General features: G+C 39.6%; 1 protein-coding gene and 1 long non-coding RNA gene across 9 annotated transcripts in view; one reads left to right on the forward strand and one right to left on the reverse strand.

Moving 5' to 3' along the window:
* The window catches only part of LOC104002083 (uncharacterized), a 74,300-nt gene that overhangs the window by 32,157 nt on the left and 28,866 nt on the right, over positions 1-13,277 (reverse strand). The window lies entirely within an intron of this gene.
* Positions 1-13,277, forward strand: part of EXD2 (exonuclease 3'-5' domain containing 2) — a 50,916-nt gene that overhangs the window by 23,720 nt on the left and 13,919 nt on the right. The window lies entirely within an intron of this gene.

The following is a 13,277-nucleotide window of genomic DNA, read 5'->3' on the forward strand; positions in this document are numbered from 1 at the left end:
ACTTGGGAGGCTGAGGCAGAAGAATTGCTGGAACCCAGGAGGCAGAGGTTGCAGTGAGCTGAGAGTGTGCCACTGCACTCCAGCCTGGGTGACACAGCGAGACTCCATCTCAAAAATATATATATGTGTGTGTGTGTGTGTGTGTGTGTATAATACAATATATCATTTACATTTGGGGGCTCTTGCAAAGAATGGTGCAATTGAACATTTACACTCATTATTGGGCATATGTGTCTATGAGTGGAGTTCTGGGTCAAGGAGTTTGTGTGTGTGCACATGCACGCACAACTTTAACTTTTATAGATGATGCCAAACTGTTTACCAAGATCTTTTTATGAATTTACCTTCCCATCCGTAGCATATGACTGATTCCATTGTTTCTAGCTGTTTTCAGAAGTGATTACACTAATTTAACCTCCCTATATATGAAAATTGCCTTTGTTTTACATCCTTGTCCACATTTGGTACTGTCATATTTTAAAATTTTATCCCTTCTGTTGGGCTTGTAGTAATAGTTCACTATTATTTTAATTTGCATATTCCAGATTACTAATGAAATTGAACATCTTTTTGTATTTTATTGGTCATTTAGATATCCTCTTTTATGCAGTGTCCATTCAAGTCTCTTGCCTCATTTTCTTTTTTTTTTTTTGCCTCATTTTCTATCGAGTTGTCTTTATAGAAGTTCTTTACATATTCTGCATATGAACCCTCCGGGAGTTAAATTTGTGTTGTAAATGTTTTCTCCCATTCTGCGAATTGCCTTTACATTCTTTTAATGTTTAATTTTGATAAACAGGAGATCTGTGTAGTACAGTTGATCAAGTCTTTCCCTATACACAGTCATGAACATATTCTCCCCATGTCATTTTCTTGGAGTTTTATGGTTTTAACCTTGGCGATTCAGATTTACAATCCACCTGAAATTGATTTTTTAGGTGAGTTTGTATATGATGTGTGGTAGGGTTAAGTTTAATTTTTTCTCCTAAAGGGATAGTCAATCTGCCTAGAATCACAGATTGAACAGATAAACCTTTCCTGATTGCTCTGCAATGCCACTTTATCCCAAAACAAGTGTCTGTATGTGTCTAGATCTGTTTTTGTCTTCTTGATTGTCTATTTTTCTATTGTTGCACCAATTATTATATACTTTCTTATTTACCATTGCTTTAAAATAACTCTGGATATCTGGGGCAGCAAGACCTGCCATCTTGTTCTTTTTCCACAATATCTTGGATAATCTTGATACTCTACATTTTCTTTTTTGTGATGGAGTCTCACTCTGTCACTCAGACTGGAGTGCAGTGGCATGATCTCGGCTCACTGCAGCCTCCACCTCCTGGGTTCAAGCCATTCTCCTGCCTCAGCCACCCGAGTAGCTGGGACAATAGGTGCCTGCTACCACACCTGGCTTACATTTTCTTATATGTTTTAGAATCAATTTTCAGGTCCTATAAAATTTTCTTGAAATTTTGATTGAGATTGTATTGTATAGATCAGTTTGTAGGGAACTGACTTCTTTATATTATTGAAGGGTTTTAAAAAATTGACATGAAATTGTATATATTATGTATAATGTTTTATGCATATATACATTGTGGGATAATTAAATCTAGCTAATTAACAAGTGCATTACTTCACATAGTTATCATTTTTAATGATGAGAACACTTAACATACACTATCTTTGCATTTTAGTAATACAATATATCATCATTAACTATAATCACCATGCTGTACACTAGATGTCTTGAACTCATCCCTCCTATGTAACTGTAATTATATATTCTTTGATCAACATTTTCTCATCCTCCTCTCCTCCCAACCATCCTGGCCTGTGGTAAACACTATTCTACTCTCTACTTCTATGAGATCAACTCTTTTATTTTTTATTTTTATTTTTTAGAGACATGTTCTCGCTCTGTTACCCAGGCTAGAGTGCAGTGGCGTGATCATAACTCACTACAGCCTTGAGGTCCTAGGCTCAATCAGTCCTCCTGCCTTACCCTCCCAAGTAGCTAGGACTATAGGCACACACTACCACAACTGGCTAATTTTTATTTTTATTTTTTAGAGATGAAATCTCACTGTGATTCTTAGGCTGGTCTTGAATTTCTGGCCTCAAGTGATCCTTCCACCTCAGCCTCCCGAGTAGCTGGGATTATGGGAGGGAGCTACTATGCCCACCAAGGTCAACTTTTTTAGATTCCACATATGAGTGGGCTCATGCAGTATTTATCTTTCTGTGCCTGGCTTATTTCATTTAACATAATGTCTTCCAGGTTTAGCCATGTTGTCACAAATGACAAGATTTCATTATTTTTTATGGACAAATAATATTCCATTTTGGAGGGAGAGATTTATATATCACATTTTCTTTTTTTTTTATTATACTTTAAGTTATAGGGTACATGTACACAACATGCAGGTTTGTTACATATGTATACTTGTGCCATGTTGGTGTGCTGCACCCATTAACTCGTCATTTACATTAGGTATATCTCCTAATGCTATCCCTTCCCCCTCCCCCCACTCCATGACAGGCCCCAGTGTGTGATGTCCCCCTTCCTGTGACCAAGTGTTCTCATTGTTCAATTCCCACCTATGAGTGAGAACATACGGTGTTTGGTTTTTTGTCCTTGCGATAGTTTGCTGAGAATGATGGTTTCCAACTTCATCTATGTCCCTACAAAGGACATGAACTCATCCTTTTTTATGACTGCATAGTATTCCATGGTGTATATGTGCCACATTTTCTTAATCCAGTCTATCATTGATGGACATTTGGTTCCAAGTCTTTGCTGTTGTGAATAGTGCCACAATAAACATACGTGTGCATGTGTCTTTATAGCAGCATGATTTATAATCCTTTGGGTATATACCCAGTAATGGGATGGCTGGGTCAAATGGTATTTCTAATTCTGGATCCTTGAGGAATCGCCACACTGTCTTCTACAATGGTTGAACTAGTTTACAGTCCCACCAACAGTGTAAAAGTGTTCCTATTTCTCCACATCCTCTCCAGCACCTGTTGTTTCCTGACTTTTTAATGATTGCCATTCTAACTGGTGTGAGATGGTATCTCATTGTGGTTTTGATTTGCATTTCTCTGATGGCCAGTGATGATGAGCATTTTTTCATGTGTCTTTTGGCTGCATAAATGTCTTCTTTTGAGTAGTGTCTGTTCATATCCTTTGCCCACTTTTTGATGGGGTTTTTTTCTTGTAAATTTGTTTGAGTTCTTTGTTGATTCTGGATATTAGCCCTTTATCAGATGAGTAGATTGCAGAAATTTTCTCCCATTCTGTAGGTTGCCTGTTCACTCTGATGGTAGTTTCTTTTGCTGTGCAGAAGCTCTTTAGTTTAATTAGATCCCATTTGTCAATTTTGTCTTTGTTGCCATTGCTTTTGGTGTTTTAGACATGAAGTCCTTGCCCACGCCTATGTCCTGAATGGTATTGCCTAGGTTTTCTTCTAGGGTTTTTATGGTTTTAGGTCTAACATTTAAGTCTTTAATCCATCTTGAATTAATTTTTGTATAAGGTGTAAGGAAGGCATCCAGTTTCAGCTTTCTAGATATGCTAGCCAGTTTTCCCAGCACCATTTATTAAATAGGGAATCCTTTCCCCATTTCTTGTTTTTTTCAGGTTTGTCAAAGAGCAGATGGTTGTAGATGTGTGGTATTATTTTTGAGCGCTCTGTTCCGTTCCAGTGGTCTATATCTCTGTTTTGGTACCAGTACCATGCTGCTTTGGTTACTGTAGCCTTGTAGTATAGTTTGAAGTCAGGTAGCATGATATCTCCAGCTTTGTTCTTTTGGCTTAGGATTGTCTTGGCAATGCAGGCTGTTTTTTGGTTCCATATGAACTTTAAAGTAGTTTTTTCCAATTCTGTGAAGAAAGTCATTGGTAGCTTGATAGGGATGGCATTGAATCTATAAATTACCTTGGGCAGTATGGCCATTTTCACGATATTGATTCTTCCTATCCATGAGCATGGAATATTCTTCCATTTGTTTGTGTCCTGTTTTATTTCATTGAGCAGTGGTTTGTAGTTCTCCTTGAAGAGGTCCTTCACATCCCTTGTAAGTTGGATTCCTAGGTATTTTATTCTCTTTGAAGCAATTGTGAATGGGAGTTCACTCATGATTTGGCTCTCTGTTTGTCTGTTATTGGTGTATAAAAATGCTTTGATTTTTGCACATTGATTTTATATCCTGAGTCACATTTTCTTTATCCATTCGTCTGTTGATGAACACTTAGGTTGATTCTATATCTTGGCTATTATGAATGGTGCTGCAGTAAACATGGGTGTGCAGCTATCTCTTTGACATACTAATTTTATTTCACTTGGGTATATATCCAGTAGTGGAATTGTTAGACCACAATATTGAGTTTTTGAATCTAAGTGTTTGTTTAGACCTTTAGTTTCTTTTAATAATGTATTTATAGTTTTCTGTGATTTTTAAATTTAAGTATAAATGGAGATTTTAAACATTTTTCTGTTTCTGGTACATGGAAAAATGCAACTGAGTTTTACATATTTCTCTTGTATTAAGGAATCTTTCTAAACTCACTTGTTCTAATTACTTGTAGATTCTTTTGGATTTCTACATAGACTATTATCTTTGAAAATGACCATTTTATTTCTTTCCCGTCCTTGTCATTTTTTCTTTCTTTTCTTGCCTTGGTGTACCTGGCTAGGATCACAGTACAGTGTTCAGTAGATGTGGTGATAGTGGTCATCCTTGACTTATGCCCTATCTCAAAATGACAGCTTTTAACATTTCACCTTGAAGTATAATATCTGCAGTAGGTTTGTAGATCCCTTTATCAGATTAAATCTGTTCATTTCTATTCTTGGTTTGCTAAGAGTTTTTTTTTTTAATCATGAATGGTTGGTGAATTTAATCAAATGTTTTCTGCATTTGTTGAGATAATTATATATCTTCTCTCTTTATTCTGTTATTGTGTTGAAATACATTGATTTTTGAATTCCTGGGATAAATGCCCTCCTCCTGTCTGGCTCCTGCACCTGGGCAACTCTTGCTCCTGTTTGAATGCCAGTCTCAGACACCATCTCTCTCAGCAAGTGTTTTGTCTCTTTTTTTTTTTTTTTTTTTTTTTTGAGACAGAGTCTCGCTCTGTCACCCAGGCTGGAGTACAGTGGCATGATCTTGGCTCACTTCAAGCTCCGCCTCCCGGGTTCACGCCATACTCCTGCCTCAGCCTCCCAAGTAGCTGGGACTACAGGCGCCCGCCACCATGCCCGGCTAATTTTTTGTATTTTTAGTAGAGACGGGGTTTCACTGTGGTCTCGATCTCCTGACCTCGTGATCCGCCCACCTCGGCCTCCCAAAGTGCTGGGATTACAAGTGTGAGCCACCGTGCTGGGCCTTTTTTTTTTTTTTTTTTTAAGAGACAGAGTTGGGCCGGGTGCAGTGGCTCACTCCGGTAATCCCAGCACTTTGGGAGGCCGAGGTGGGCGGATCACGAATTCAGGAGTTCGAGACCAGCCTGGCCAACATGGTGAAACCCCGTCTCTTCTAAAAATACAAAAATTAGCCGGGCTTGGTTGTGGGTGCCTGTAATCCCAGCTACTGGGAAGGCTGAGGCAGGAGAATCGCTTGAAACCGGAAGGCAGAGGTTGCAGTGAGCCAAGATTGTGCCACTGCACTCCAGCCTGGTCAACATGAGTGAAACTCTTTCTAAGTCAATCAATCAATAAGAGATAGAGTTGTCCTTTTGCCCAGGTTGGAGTGCAGTGTCTCAGTCATAGCTCACTGCAGCCTCAAATTCCTGGGCTCAAGCAATCCTCCCACCTCAGCCTCCCAGGTAGCTGGGACTACAGGTGCATACCACCATGCCTGGCTAATCTTTTAATTTTTTTGTGGAGATGGGAGTCTTGCCATGTTGTTCAGGCTGGTGTCAAACTCCTGAGCTCAAGCAGTCCTTCTGCCTCAGCCTCCCAAAGTGCTGGGATTACAGGTGTGAGCCACTGTGCTTGGCCGTTGTCAGGCTTTGATTTAAAAAAGTTATGCTAGCTTCATACAACAGGTTAGGGGTGTTTCCTATTTTTATGTTCTCTGGAAGAGTTTGTATAAGATTGTCATTCTTTTTTACTTAAAATGTTTAGTTAGAATCTACTGGTGAAGCCATCTGGAGTTCTCTTTTAAGGGAAGTTTTTGAATTATGGATACAATTTCTTGAATAGTTACAGAGCTATTAATATTTTCTATTTCTTAATGTCTCAGTTTTGATAAGTTATATATTTCATTTATCATCTAAATATGTTATCTTTAAAATTTTTTAATTATTGGCATAAACCAAGCATAGTGGCTCATGCCTGTAATCCCACCACTATGGGAGGCTGAGGCGGGAGGAACACACTTCAGGCAAGGAGTATGAGACCAGCCTGGTCAACACAATGAGAATCTGTCTTTACAAAAAAATTAAAAAATTAGCCTGGCATGGTGGTGTGAGTCTTTAGTCCCAGATACTCAGGAGGCTAAGGTGGTAGGATGGCTTGGGCCCAGGAGTTCAAGGCTGCAGTGAGCTATGATCATGCCACTGCACTACAGCCTGGGCAGCAAAGCGAGACCCTGTCTCCCCCTCCAAAAAAAATTATTGGCTGGCTGGGTGAGGTGGCTCATGCCTATAATCCCAGCACTTTGGGAGGCCAAGGCAGGTGGATCACAAGGTCAGGAGTTCGAGACCAGCCTGGCCAACATGGTGAAACCCTGTCTCTACTAAAAAAAAAAAAAAAAAAAAAAAAAAATTAGCCAGGCGTGATGGTGCGCACCTGTAATCCCAGCTACTCGGGAGGCTGAGGCAGGAGAATCGCTTGAACCTGGGAGGTGGAGGTTGCAGTGAGCCAAGATCGTGCCATTGCACTCCACCTAGGCGATAGGGTGAGATTCTATCTCAAAAAAAAAAAATTATTGGCATATATTTGTTTATGATATCCTCTGAAAAATTTTACCCCATTTGGTAGATAACTAGGAATGACTCCTTTTTCATTCCTGACTTTGCTTCCTTGTGCTTCTTTTTTCTTCATAATTCCTTCCATGGGTTTATTAATTTTATTAGTCTTTTCAAATAACCAACTTTTTGCTTTGTTGATCTTCTTTATATTTGTGTTTGATTTCTACTCTTATTTCTATTGTTTCTTTCCTTCTGTTCTCTTGGGTATAATTTCTTATTCTTCATTATTCTTCAACCAACTTTAATCTGACATCTTTCCATATTACTCCACTGAAACTGGTCAAGTTGATGGCTTTCTTGTTTTCTAGTCCAGTGGACACTTATTTGGACTCGTTATTCTTGCTCTCAAAAGCATCACACTCACATTCTTCTATCTCCTATCTTATTATCCTTTCTACTTTTTCCTTTTCTGATTCCTGTTTTACCTGATATCTAAATATTGAAATGGGTCAGGCTTGGTCTCTTCTGTATCCACCCCAGATATTGCAAACTGAGATGCCTACAAGAGTCAAGCACGTTCTGTAAATGAATGATATAGAGTGATTGTTTGCTTTTTTTAATACATAGGAATGTTCTTAAATTCATAAGGAAATGTATTACCTTTCATTTTTTCTTTAAACATAAGGCCTCTAGGGTCTATCTTTCATTTTTGTAGTTTTACTAGCAACATGGATCCTGAGAAATATTTCTTTGTATTAGAAAAATAGTGGTGTACAAATATGATGGTAAGTGAAGACAACATTTGGCTTCAGTTGAAAAGACATATGGTGAATTAGAGAATTCATGCCTCATATAAATGAAAAAGCTGCCATATAGTTCAAACCAACTGTTACTGGATTGCCCAGTTCTTTAAAAAGAAACTTGGAGTATGGATTCTTTAAAATGTGAACTCTACTAATTTAAAAATTCTGGCGTAAGTTTTTAAATACGTGGAGACCAAAAATAATATTATAATAAAAGCATGTCTGTGAGTCAGCAGATGGATCCGTGGGCCACTAATTTATGTCTTCTAATTTCCATTCTTTTCCTGTATTCCCATCTAATTGTATGGCTTTAAATACCATTGATATGGTGACTACTCTCAAATTCAGAATGCCAGCCTTTCATATTCACCTGCCTACTTGACATCTCTCCTTGAATGTCTAATAGTCATCTCAAACTAAACATGTTCCTAACAGAATTCATTCTTGATTTTTCTTCCCAAACTTGTTATCCCTAGTCTTCCCCACCTTTAAGATTAAAATCAGTGAGACATTCTTCTCTCAGAGGGTTGTCCAGCAGGATGGTGATATGATTGAAAGGCAGAAATAAACAGACAGTATATGTTAAATTTCTTTAATGGCAAAATATATGCAAATCCGAAGAAGTGGTTATACAAAGCAGGAAATAACAGCATGCTATCACAAAGAGGTATAGGTTTCTTTGAGTTACCTATAATGAGGTATAACTGTGGATAAATCACCTGTACAAAATGAATATTCTGCCATGTTTTAGGAGCTATTATTGCCCTTCTCCTGAGGCAGGTGGAGACATTAAATACCTTTTTGATCCCCTGACTCCTGCCTGGTCCTTTCTGGAGACTCTGGCTACATATTTCCTTGCATAACAGGTACAAATAATTGGTGCAATAAAGGCTGAGCAAGGTGATTTTCCCAAAACCATCATCCTGTAGACCCAGTGTATTAGTCCATTCTTGCCCTGCTATAAAGAAATAGCTGAGACTGGGTAATTTATAAAGAAAAGGAGTTTAATTGGCTATGCAGGAAGCATGGCCACATCTGCTTCTGGTGAGGCCTCCAGGAGCTTTTACTCATGGTGGAAGGCAAAGCGGGAACAGGCATCTTACATGGCAGGAGCAGCACCAAGACGGCGGGGAGGTGCCACACACTTTTTTTTTTTTTGAGACGGGGTTTTACTCTGTCACCTAGGTTGGAGTGCAGTGGCGCAGTCTTGGCTCACTGCACTCTCCACCTCCCAGGCTCAAGTGATCCTCCCACCTCGGCCTCTGGAGTAGCTGGGACTACAGGTGCACACCACCATACCCATCCCCATGTTGCCCAGGCTGGTATCAAACTCCTGGATTTAAGCGATCCTCCCACCTTGGCCTCCCAAAGTGCTGGGATTACAAGTATGAGCCACCATACTCAGCCACCACACATTTTAAAACAACCATATCTTGTGAGAACTCACTCAGTATACAGTAACAAGGGGGAAGGGTGCTAAACCATGTATAAGAACTCCATCTCATGATCCAGTCATCTCCCACCAGGCTCTACCTCCAACATTGGGGATTAGAATTCAACATGAGATTTGGGTGGGGACACAGATCCAAACTATATCACACCCCTACTACCTCCTGAGTCCAAGCTTCAAGTATCTCTCACCTGGACTATTGCAAATCTTCCCTTGACTGGCCTCCCTGCTTTGACTCTTGCGCATGTACAATCCTTTCTCCATACAGTCACCAAAATATTTTTTTTAAATGCAAATTAGATTGTGTCAGTCCTCTGCCCAAAACCCTTCCATTGCTTAGAGTAAAATGCAGATGGCCAGGTGCAGTGGCTCATGCCTGTAATCCAAGCATGTTGGGAGGCCGAGGCAGGTGGATCATGATGTCAAGAGATCGAGACCATCCTGGCCAACATGGTGAAACCCTGTCTCTACTAAAAATACAAAAATTAGCTGGGTGTGGTAGCGGGCACCTGAAGTCCCAGCTACTCAGGAGGCTGAGGCAGGAGAATCACTTGAACCCGGGAGGCGGAGGTTGCAGTGAGCCGAGATCACACCACTGCACTCCAGCCTGGCAACAGAGACTCCGTCTCAAAAAAAAAGAATAAAATGCAGATGTCTCAATTACCTACATGCTCTTAAGGTCTTACTTGCTGTAGCTTCTTTCAGCATCTCTGATTTTGTCTCCTCCTACTCTCTTTTCATCCTACTCTTATCGGCGTCTAGCCACATTGGGCCTTAGTTCTGTTGCCTGAACAGGGTAAACTCATTCCTATCTCAAAACCCTGGTCTAAATTTAACTGATACATAAACTCCACAGACTAGGGGTGCTCATTAGTTAACCTGTTCCAGCCCAGAAGATGGTCCCATGTCATTCTTTACTCTCTGTAGCCTTCATGAAGTCATTTAAAGAATCACAGGCCATTCCAGAAACTATTTTTTATGAATACTGTTTTGTTGGTTTTTTTCTTTTAAGAATACTGAAGCCAAAATGGATTATCCTCTGGCTGGTGGAAGGAGGACTCTAACCCATTGTTCTCTAAATGAATCACTGAAACAGCAGAGTGTTAGAAATTGTATCTGTAATGATTGTTGTTATTGTTCAGTTAAACTTTGTACTTTTGTGTATGTATAACACATTAATACAGTATTTGCGTAATTTATAAATATATATAGTATATGTCTCAAACATTTTCATATATGTTGACTAATTTTAAAAACCCTAGATTAAATAATGCTAATAAGACCACTGGTTTAAATAATGCTAATGAAATTAATTATTTCATTAATCACTTTTTAATAATGTTGATAAGCCAAGGGTTTCTTGTTTCCCATGAGTAGTGATGTCAGGGCAAAAAGACATTAGAAAGCAAAAAGGGGGAAATATGAGAAATAGAGACTAGATATCTTATTCTTTAAGCTAAATTGACTCTCCTAGAAACATTATTCTTCCAATTATATATTCAATATAAGTTATGTACCTAGTGGAATCATAAACATTTGGATTCCTAGTGAGAAAACTTTGATTATAGTATATTGGATCTTAAGCACAATCCAGAAACATTAAAGACAACTCAATTTACCTATCTGTCTATTTATCTAGTTATTTATTTAATGTATTTTATCTTTTCTTTTTACAAACCACTGTATTAACAAGGAAATTAATGTATGGTAGACAATGAGACCTGACTGTAAAGAGGTACAAATATTGAACCTTAGGAATTTGTAGTGAGTTTTATGTCAAATTAGCAGTACTAGCTATTAGAAGTAGAGATTTATAGCTTTTTCTTGGAGAAAGCTGATATCACAGAGGGAAAGAACTACTCATTAATTTTTTAAAAAGTGATTTGGTCACATCCGGATGAATTATTAGAGAACTGGAACCCCAGTAGTCGTGTTTCTCACAGGTCTTTGTAACCTTGGCTGAGCCTCAAGAAATAGACAATGAGATCAAACTGGCACGCTTTCGTGTGAGGATACGAAAATAGCTCTCATTGATAAAGCAGTGCCTAAGAAGGAAGCGTAAGTCTTTTGTGAGTTAGATCATGGTTTTACTCCGCCTTAGAAAAGAAGTTGAGGGCTAGAGGGCCGGGCATGGTATCTCACGCCTGTAATCACAGCACTTTGGGAGGCTGAGGTGGGCGGATCATTTGAGGTCAGGAGTTTGAGACCAGCCTGGCCAACATGGTGAAACCCTGTCTCTACTAAAAATACAAAAATTAGCTGGGTGTGGTGGCAGGCGCCTATAATCCCAGCTACTCGGGAGGCTGAGGCAGGAGAATCGCTTGAACCCGGGAGGGAGAGGTTGCAGTGAGCTGAGATTGCGCTACTGTACTCCAGCCTAGGCAACAGAGCGAGACTTGGAAAAAAAGTTGAGGGCCAGAACCCTCCCAGTTTTTTGTTTTTTTTTTTAACAGCAGTTCTTTTGTGATCTTGACTATTTCCTCTGTGTGATTTTGGTCACTTCAATTATGCAGTGTACCTCCTCTGATTAATTGTGACACTTTGCTTGAAACATTCCTTTGGCATTTACCATGTCATTTTCTGTGTGTGTGAGCTTGTGTTTATGTGTATCCCTCCTACTCCTCCTGTAAGATTATAAATTCCTTAAATCAGCACGCTCTCTTCCATTACTTTGTATGCAACTGTGGCACTGCAGGCCCAGCAGGCAGCTAGTACAGTAGTGAGAGGACCACATTGCCCTAGAGCAGAGTTTCTCAGCCTCCTCGCTATTGACATTTTGGGCAGATGATTCTTTTTTGTACATTGTAGGATGTTTAGCAGCCTTCTGGCCTTTACTTACTAGATGCCTATGTACTTCCTCCCCACTTGTGACAACCAAAAATTTTTCCAGATATTGCCAAATGTCTCTTGGGGTACAAAATTACCCTCAGTTGAGAACTACTATTCTAGGGACTGGGAAATTTAGGTGATAGTGTGATAGCCCTAGCTTTGCCATGATCTCACCATACTTGGTCAAACTGATTCACCTATATTCCTCTCCTGACAAGTGAGAAGGATTAGAATTTATTGGGTGCTTAATCTGGGTTCTATGGATAGCTTTAGGGAAATTTTAATCCCTTGAAAATGTATGTGAGTTTTGTATGTACATTTTTCTAGGAATAACATCCTTAGCTTTCAGCATTTTTTCAAACTTATCTATGACCCCAAAAAGATTAAGCCTCAGCCAGGCACAGTGGCTCATGCCTGTAATCCCAGCACTCTGGAAGGCCGAGGCAGAAGGATCACTTGAGGTCAGGAGTTCGAGACCAGGGCGACATGGTGAAACTTCATCTCTACAAAAAATACAAAAATTAGCTGGGCGTGCCTGTAACCCCAGCTACTCAGGAGGCTGAGGCAGAATAGCTTGAACTCGGGAGGCGGAGGTTGCAGTGAGCCAAGATTGAGCCACTGCACTCAAGCCTGGGCGACAGACCCAGACTTCGTCTAAAAAAAAGAAAAAAGGTTAAACCTCGATCACTTATTGTATAAAGTTTTTTGTATCTTTTAAGTTTTAAAGGCCCTAACTTATGCTCAATATACATTTTTTTTTCTTTTTATGAATGCCATTTGTGACTAGAAAATGCTGAGAAAGCACTTGGTGCTACCTGGATTTATTATATTATCAGGTACCACTTATTTACAGTACTCTATCTTCTACCTCTTTTTAAAAATTGGATCTTGAGTCAGTGATGATAAGGTAAATGACTAGAGTTACCTGCGTGTACATTAGAGAGGCTGGATAATGAAAAGAGGATGTTTATCATTTCTCACTCTACTCCTTGGCCTTTTTTCCTTAGCCTTTTTTTTTTTTTTTTTTTTTTTCTTTGAGACAGAGTTTCACTCTTGTCGTTCAGGCTGGAGTGCAGTGGCGCAATCTCGGCTCACTGCAACCTCTGCCTCCCGGGTTCAAGCGATTCTCCTGCCTCAGGCTCCCATGTAGCTGGGATTACAGGCACATGCCACCATGCCCAGCTAATTTTTATAATTTTGGTAGAGACGGGGTTTCACCATGTTGGCCAAGCTTGTCTTGAACTCCTGACCTCAGGTGATCCGCCCGCCTTGG

The sequence above is a fragment of the Pan troglodytes genome, chromosome 15 (assembly GCF_028858775.2).
Source record: "Pan troglodytes isolate AG18354 chromosome 15, NHGRI_mPanTro3-v2.0_pri, whole genome shotgun sequence".
Taxonomy (NCBI): domain Eukaryota; kingdom Metazoa; phylum Chordata; class Mammalia; order Primates; family Hominidae; genus Pan; species Pan troglodytes.